The sequence below is a fragment of the Trachymyrmex cornetzi genome, unplaced genomic scaffold, assembly GCF_001594075.2.
Source record: "Trachymyrmex cornetzi isolate Tcor2-1 unplaced genomic scaffold, Tcor1.1 scaffold432, whole genome shotgun sequence".
NCBI classification, from domain to species: Eukaryota; Metazoa; Arthropoda; class Insecta; order Hymenoptera; family Formicidae; genus Trachymyrmex; species Trachymyrmex cornetzi.
Window position 1 is genome coordinate 65,848 of NW_017299091.1, and position 9,606 is coordinate 75,453.

The window sequence follows — 9,606 nt, forward strand, 5'->3', positions numbered from 1 at the left end:
CACCTCCTAGCGAAAACTCTAACGAGCGCCTTCTCGGCGTCGAGGTCTTTTCGCATTCTTTTCTTTCCGATCTGCCGCCATAACAATACGTTTTCTGAAGCAGATGCCAAAGAGAAAACGTACGCGCGGTAAGCGAGGGGGTTGGCGGACCCACCTCAAGGAGCTGCAACGAGAACTCCTTGTTACGGGCGATTTCAACCCTTCAGCCCATTGGAGGGAGGATACAGGGGACGCCAACAAACCCTCCGTCAATATCACGGACACTACTCGCGTTACCTCCGATAATCCGTACGCTGCCGGTGAAAACACCACCTCCAAAATCGCGAGGACCGCTACGCCGCCACCGCGGACAAAACCGTTTCCATCTCCGCCCCACGTGGCGCCCACTCGGAAGCCTACAAGACCGATCATAATTACTTCGAAACCACGCGTAACTAGTAATAACCCATGTACAGTAAATATTAAAATCTTAGAATCGTAAATATTTCTTTTCTTATTAAAAACCTTTTCATTTCCTTCCACATCCTTCTCATCACACAAGAGAGTGTAGATTAGAGAGACAGCGAGATGAAGCCTAACTGACGCTTCCTCTAAACTCTCTATTTTATTTTTATGAGAAAGGACCTGGAAGGCTAATTACCTTTAAATTCAAGTATTTTCGTAGAAACATACATATAATTCTCGACAATCGTGCTCAATTCCGAGCACTGGTGACAGCTGCCCGTAATAATAATAAAGACACGCGTCTAAACACCACAACGAAGCCAAGGCTTCACCCCGCGCGCCCCGCTCCGCGCTCGCGTTCCCGCGAACACGTGTCGCGTCTCGAGACCGTCGAAAACTCGCGCTCAGGACGTAACAATGTACATTAATAGTTATTGCAATTACGATTAATTAAATGTCATTTATAAAAGTATATTAAATTTCATTACACTTAATTTTTCAGTTACTGTAAACTTAAATCTCATTAATAGTCCTTTCGGTTACAGAGAAATTAAACTTCAGTCACCAATGTACATTAAAAGTTAATGAAATTTAAGAACATTTCTAACAGTGCGCGACAGTGGCACGAGTCGGATGTGTCGATAAATATCATCAACGTGAATATCATTCGTATCGAATGCAACCGCGGGCGCGTACAGCAACGACAGGTGAGTGCACACGTTACATGAATTTTCATCGAGCGTGCCGCCAGGATATAAGATATCGGAAAGGCCGACGCAGGTTATTTACCTTCCGATCTTTGTACGGAGCATTACGGATCTGACGATTCGCGTGGTGGACCAAGACGGTCGATTGCTTGATTTTCGCGGAGAGGAGATCACCGTTAGATTGCACGTACGACGGCGTTAACGTGAGATGCTAGTGTTGAACGAGCAGTCGAAACAGACGAGAGATACACCTTTTACTGGAAAGACTACACCTGGAAAGAAACTCACTGCATCCAACGTCGCATTTTTAAAGTCGTTGGGTTTCACCGTACGAAATTGCTGATATCTTGAATATTACCGGTGAGCCGATCTTTGACGACCGCATCGTCAAGATTGAGATTCACACGTACAATCCGTACGCCAACACTACGTTTGGACATAGCGATGAGATACGGATACCCATACAGCAGCAGGATTTGTACACGTTGCCATACGGCAGTTTTCTCTGCATCGAAGGAAGATTGATGGTGAAGAAAAAAAACGACTAGATCATGGTGGAAATATACAAGGTGAACCATTGCGCATAATGGCGGCATTGAGGGCGTGGCTTAAAATTTCAACCAATCAGTTGTTACCCAAGCGGAGACGCGCGTATTTTAAATGTACAAATTGTTAATTGGAAATTAAAACACGATATGTATGGAAAATTAAATATATTAAATATAAAATATAAAATGAATACAAAATATACATATAAAATATTAATAAGAATAACATGCATAAAATACATATTACAACAAAATAATACTTAAGTCATGTAATTATGTTACATATATGCTTCATTTTTTTTGTTTTTTTTCTGCTATTATTGTTTATTATTTCTCGATTCTGTTTTCTAATTCTAATGTAGGTTCGTGTTCGTACTAGACACGCAACAACTTCTGTAGGAAATTCGTTTTTTATTTTAGTACATACAGTTGAAGTCAATTTATAAAAAATTTTATCCTCTAGATTAAAAAATTGTCCATGATATTTTTGGAATTTTACATTCATCACTTGTGCAGCTGATAAAAATTCAGGGGAAGGATAAATACAGTTTCCACGTGAGATGAATGACAACCAACTGTCACTGGGGGCCATCATCGATGTTTTACAATCTAAGTGTGGATATTTATGTAAGAATCGGTGTGCAACGTATCCTGCTATATAAATTAGCGCTTGTGACTCGATGTCTTGCTCAGCAATGTTGGATTCGAATTCCTGTAATAACTGCCACTCGTCTTCAGTAGCAGAATACTTAGTTATTTGTGTAGCTACAAATATAGCATAAATATTATTATAAACGATGAAGTAATTGTGGTAAAATGAGTATTATTAAATATTATTTAATAATCATATATATATATATATAAAATTATTCATCATTATTAATTATTATTATTATATAATGTTTAATTATCAAATCTCATTAGATTTTGCTGTTTACATTATACAATCTGAAATTGGAATAATATAAAAGTTTTATATATAATTGAAAATTTTTTTATCAAAATTAAGATACATAATGGAAAGTCACAAAAGAATATCAGATGGAAGCTAGATTGAAAAAAGTTACAGTTTTAATTTCGCAAGGAACCTTGGCTACCTTCTAGTGTTAAAGCAGTCAAAAATTGAAATTTGAAATAAGAATGGATTATAATCTACGAAATCAAAATACCAGCAGTATCACATTCCCATTCTTTCTCGTCATCTTCTTCTATTGGCACACGATCATCATTCTCAACATTTGCAGAGTCTTGCTCAATATTCGTGTTGCTAAGAAATAATACAGCTTCTATCGCCAATTCATCTTGCTCATCTTCAAAAATGTTTGCTTCCATTTCAAACTTGTCATCGTCTAACTGTACGAATGGTGTTGAAGTGTCCGCTTCCGTATTAGATCTCACAGAAATGGCACGAGTCGAAGGCTTACCCAATATAAACAATTTCAGTTGGTTTTTAAATTGTACGGGTGACGGATGAGTATGTGCAGCTCCCATGCTTCTTATGTAAGAGAAAGAATTTTCTAATATGTCTTGACATAATCTTCGAGTGATTATGTATTCTGGTAGGAACGTTTCATCAGTGTATTTTTCCTTCAGGTAAGGCAGCAACTGTTTCAGTGATGTACTTGTTAGTAATATACCCTTTTGGAAAGGCATCAGACATGAATGATTTTTTATTCTAAGTTTTCCAATAAATTCGATCATTTCATCTATCGTTTTGTTTTGTTCTTCTAAAGCGACTCCGTAAGCATGAACACCACTGTGCTTTCCAAACTTAGTTTCACTGTTCAGCGTATCAAACCAATTATTAATAATTTTTATTACATTCGACATTGCCTGCCAATTTTCACTTGAGAGAAATCCCTTTTTCCCACAATAATGTGTAATGCTTTGGAATTTCTCATTGAGAAGACTTGAGCCGCTAAGAGCACACGCTGCCGTTGAAAACCTTTAGCGTCGAGGTGAGCTCTGGTTAAATTAAATGCGATTTTTAAATCGCCGGAATTTAAATGTAACAATTCTTCCAAAATTGATTTGTTTAATGTCTCACCATCTACAATGAATCCTGAATCGAACAAATTGTTTCTCAATAATTTAATCAGATGTGGGACATCGGCAAACATGAAAACTTTTAAAGAATTGTCCGACGGATGCGGGAAGTAACATTGTTTTTGTACACCATCATTACTTTTCTGCTGTTGTTTACGTTTTGTTTCTTCCATTGTAATTCCAATATTAAGTTCATTCTATAAGGCGATATTTGAGGGGCCCATATCACTAACTGCCGCTACCACTATATAGCCGCTACCACTATATAGCCAATATTGTATAGAGCGCTTATGATATTAAATAGAGTAGCCTTCGTCATAGGTTTTTCAAAATAATAGTAGATTGGTTGTTTCCATTTCGAAAACAAACTTCGAATCATAGCAACCTGGCAAGTTTTGAATGGCCCATAAATGTTCTGTTCCTTGCGCTCTAAATCAATTCTGTTATCGATGTAGACCTCATCAAAAATCAAATCGGCAATTTTTTCTGTAATGGTTAAATCTTGTCCTTTTCTTTCCATTATCTTCAAAACTTCTTCAAGAATTCCAGGCTTCATATTGAACTCAACAACCCAGTTCCGCAAAGTTTGAACACAAGGTAGCGGAATTTTCATAACTGTTCGACAATCTTGCACTCAAGCACCGAAAAATAATTGCTGCTTGTATATCTTTAGCTGTCCACTTTACTCGATTTTTTTAGATATAAGCCTCTTTACTTGTCCTGGTGTGAAAATAGTATGCAAAATCTTGGCCGCAAAATTTTCTCCCATTTTTTCCACGTTTCTCTGCATGCTCTCAATGATCTCGCATTTTTCTTTTAATTCGGCTTGTAGTTGAAGATTTTTGCAAATAAGCTGTTCGTTTTTGTCCTTTTCTTTCGCCAAATCGATTAACAGTTCAATTTCCTCTGGTGTTTTTATTTTTTTTAATTGCGGTGAAGATCTGAAAAATAAAGTCGCACTTTTGACAAATTATTAAATAAAGAAAATAAAAATAATAAAAATGGCATTTCCGACAAATCATAAATTTTTTGTACATTATATTTAAAAAATTATAAAAGAAAAATCGCATGTTACTATCTCTAAAATAAAGGAAACATACAATTTGTACAATTTTCTATATTTATACCAATGGATTGGAAAAATGTAAAAAAAATTAATCAAATAGAGATCAAATTAGATGCAATTCAACCCTTATACAATAAAGTCTGTGAAAACGTATCGGAAAAATAAATTTAATTATTATTTTCAGTGGATAATATATATATATATATATATACTTTTGTGTTAATTCAATGTTTGTCATTAATACTTCAGCATCTTCTTGAATAACATCGGTCTTTGGTACATTTCTGAAATATAAAAAGTAAAGTCAATATACATAAGAGATAAGATTTAAATTAACATGAATTATTATATACAGGAGAATTAATATTTCAGAGAAAGCACATACTCTTTATCAAAATTGATGTTATTCAACGATGTTTTTTTTTGTACATTTGCATTTGCCATACAAAGCTCAGAACTGCTATTGGATTCGTCGATACCTTGTGAAATAATGTTCCCTTTAGGATTATGCTTAATACAATCAACCAATTCTGCGTACGTTGGTATTCCATATAATTATCATAAACAATGCAATGTTGTATATTTTAATAAACAAGTTTTTTTTGGACCCCCTAAACTTATTACATTTATGTAACTCAACAAAAAGCAATGACCAGTCATTTTATTATATTATATGTATTAAATGTAATTGAATTTAAATTATTTCAAACATATAGTTATATGTAATAATAAATAACAAGAAAATATAATTAATCGATTAGTTACTGATTATCATTGAGTTATGTAAGCCTAACAGTTTATTGCGCAAAAGAATTATTTTAAATTCAATTATATTTAACATAGATAATATATATTAAAATGATTCGTTATTGCTTTTTACACTAAATTAAACGCACTAAACAAAGCATTATATAGTGCATTGGCTAGCCAACACATTTATCTTGTAGCTACAAGATAAATTTTACAATTGTGCTTCTGTTGTATGACATTATTTCTGTATCAGAGACATATGTAATATACATTTATTTTTATTTTTACCAAACATATTTCCGTGAAGGTCCTGCATTGTCTCAAATGAATGCAACAGCGTTTGCTTTTTATTTGGCAAGTCGAGCAGCTTTGTTGGTACTGATCCTTTTCGCAATGTGCATATAATTTTCGATGAAATGTGTGCGGAATGAGGTTTAGTCGTTTGATATTCTATACAATTGGAAGAAAAGTGTAGCTCACATACCCGTTCTGAAAGTAATATAAGTGATATATTTTTAACCATCATAGAAAATCGATACTACTAGTATCATTGCTAGTATTACAGTGTACTGATGTATATACAGTAATGTTATTGCTGATATGAGTAGTGACACTAATACGAATTTACTACTACAACTAGCAGTAAGAGTGTAGTATTTTTCTACGAGGGAATTCTCTTTCACACAAACGTTAATCACTCGTATATTTTTACTAAAAAAAAACACATAAACAAAATAAAGCAAAATTAAATGTATATGATTTTATTTTTTACGTTAGAAACAATTTAATTTCAATATAATTTTTGAAATTAATGGAAATAGTATTTATTACCATGCGTAATTTTAAAATTGACATCTCTGCGACATGCCTCCAACCATTTCAATCGCAACTCTTGATCTTTAGGGAATAAAAAGTATTTTACATTATTGTTAAACACATAATTCGTGCGACTCTTGCAATTTTTTATAAAACAATTTGACATATTGACACTTTATTGACACTTCTAAAATATGACACGTACCATAACACTGCATACAACGTACGAGCACACAGCTGACGCAGCAACACTCAGTGTTGGTCATACTGAATTTTGCATCTTGGGTAAAAGCTGATTGGTTCATTGCTCCCCACTACTTTTGAACGACTGCGCATCCACCGGAATGGTTCACCTTGTATATTTCCACCATGGACCAGATGTCGTTGACGCTTGGAAATAATTGCGTAGCGTTCATGTTTGATGAAATTCGATATGAACTTAACGATGTGGAGATTAACCGCAACAGAAACGTTGGAATTACCAGTGCCATCAAGAACTATGTGTCATTGACGTACGACAAAGCTTTGATTGCGCTGAACGCTGGATGGAACTCTAGATCCGACACGGAGGAAGGATACTTTAATTTTTGGGTGCCGCTCAACATGCTGTTGGGCTTTTGCGAAGATTACAAACGCGTAGTCGTCAACGCTCGCCACGAATTGATTTTGATACGAGCGCGCAACGATAACAATTGCTTGATGGGAAATCCTGCGACGGAGCCTGCAGTTGAATTATTCAAAGTGCAGTGGCGGATGCCTCACGTTTCGGTAAATAAGATCAATAAATTATCAATGCTGCGAGCATTGGAAAGCGGTCGTTATCAGAGCATGAATTTTCGCTCGTGGGATCTGTACGAGTATCCCCTGTTGCAGAATACGACAAAGCATTCATGGGCCGTCAAAACGGCGACTCAGCTTGAGAAGCCGCGATATGTTATCTCTGCTCTGCAGACCGGCCGAAAAAATACCATGTCACAAGATATCAGCGTGTTCGACGATTGTAATTTGAGTAACGTGAAAGTATATCTAAATTCAGAATTTTATCCGTACGACGATTTAAATCTGGATTTCAGCAAAAAGAGATATGCTGTCCTGTTTGATATGTACGCGCGTTTTCGTAAAGCATATTACGGAATCGACTACTTCGAAACGCTGCTCAACGTGCTCTCGTTTGTCGAGAAAGGACTTTTTGTGGTTATTGACTGCTCGCGACAAAACGAATCCGACAAGAGCGCCACTGTGGACGTACGCGTAGAATTTGACTGCAAGGAGAATGTGCCCGCCAATACTACTGCCTATTGTCTCATCATATACGATCGTGTAATCGAGTACTGTCCGTTGTCCAACGTAGTGCGCAAAATCATGTACATTGCAACGTTAGCAAGTATTTAGAACTTTAAAAGGGAGAGAAAACTGGGGTGAGGTGCAGTCTTGAAGAATTGCTCGTCATGGTTATATTAACGTTTGTGGATCTACAAGGATTCATCGTCGGAAAAAGATTTATCGTTAAAGAAGTAGCCGTGTTGAGAAGGGGAACCATTCTCACACACTATATTTTTACGTGTCCCGTGCCATGGAAATTTTTGACAAGATCCGACAGGTCTTGCGCTTCCTGATTGAGTGCATATCACCATGGATTGCGATGGGAGGACGGGATGGTCCCGTACAGCATGGTGAGGCGTCTAATTACGGAAGCCGTGATAGAAGAGAATGGTGATGCTATCGTATATGTCAAGGGATGCGAGAAACGAATGTGGCTGTGGAACTTGCTTCTGGACGATGAGCGAGAACGCATGAACATCGTGACCTTGGATACAGTTTACGAAGACATGGAATCTTTAACTAATCTCGATGATTGTAATACTATACAATGTGGAAGACACGCAAAGAATTGCGCTTTGCAAAATGTATTTAAGATATTTAACTGGTGGGATCGCGACACCAGGAAGAATTGTAAGATTTTTTAAATAAAATGAATGTTATACATTAATGTTTTTTATTTTTCACTACCCTGATCAGTAGATATAACATACAGCAGTTTGATATCAGTTCGATATCAGTTTGATAGCTGTTTATAGCTGATAAATATCAGTTTGATAGCTGTTTATAGCTGATAAATATCAATCTGATAGTTTATAGCTATTCGATAGCGATTCGATAGCTGTACGATAGCGGTTCGATATCGGGTCGATAGCGGTTCGACAGCTGTTTGATAGATATACGTTCAATTGCGCTTCAATGCGAAGCGCTGCAAGTAACAAAAATACTGAGGTGGTATCTTTCGAGCGCGAGATATACCTTTGACCGAGGCATTGCACTTTTTGCTGATATATTGATTATGACGATCTGATAATCTAATTGTAACTGATAAATGCTAAAGTTTTTTCGTGGAATCGTTCGAACGCGAGACATACTTTTCAGCTGAGGTATAAACTTTTAACAGGAGCGTTGTACTTTTTGCCCGCTAATATAACGCGTTGATCTAATTATAACTGATAAAAATGCTGAAGTTTATTCATGAGATCGTTCGATCGCGTGATATACTTTTCAGCTGAGGTGTAAATTTTGATCAAGGTATTGTTCTTTTCTCGGAATGATATCACGTTCCACGAACATCTTTACTATATAAATCTCGCACAGCCCCGCGGTCAATTAGTCTGCTTGTTGAGTTTCGTGTCAGTTAGTCAATCAGTCTGTGTGAGACTAAAAAGATGGCCAATATCAACACTTTGGTGGAATATGCAGTGTACATAAACGTGCAGATTCGTCTACTCTTGGAAAAAGCGGCTAATATTAGTGAGGGTGCGCTGAACCTTCAAGCGGCAGGTGGAACAGTCGAACAACCTGATGGATTGAGAATCGAGTTGGATATCAGCGATGATAATGAGATGATGGGAATAATGTGAGTATTACAGTATTATATTACTAGGATTGAACGTGATTATCAAATCTCCTTTCTCATTTCATATATTTATTCAATAATTTACTTTTACTTTTTATTTTGAGAGGAGAAGAAATGATATAGTACTAATCTTCTAATTATTATTATTTTATCTAATAATTATTTTAAACGATAAGAACAGTTCGGAGATGATAATTCGCGTGTGTGGACATGTATCACTTCAACTAAGTATATCAATTTCATATTTTTATTCTTTTCCAGACTTAGCTCCGCTGACGTCATCATGAGACTGAATCGACTATTAGATGTCTTGCTTGAGAGGATACA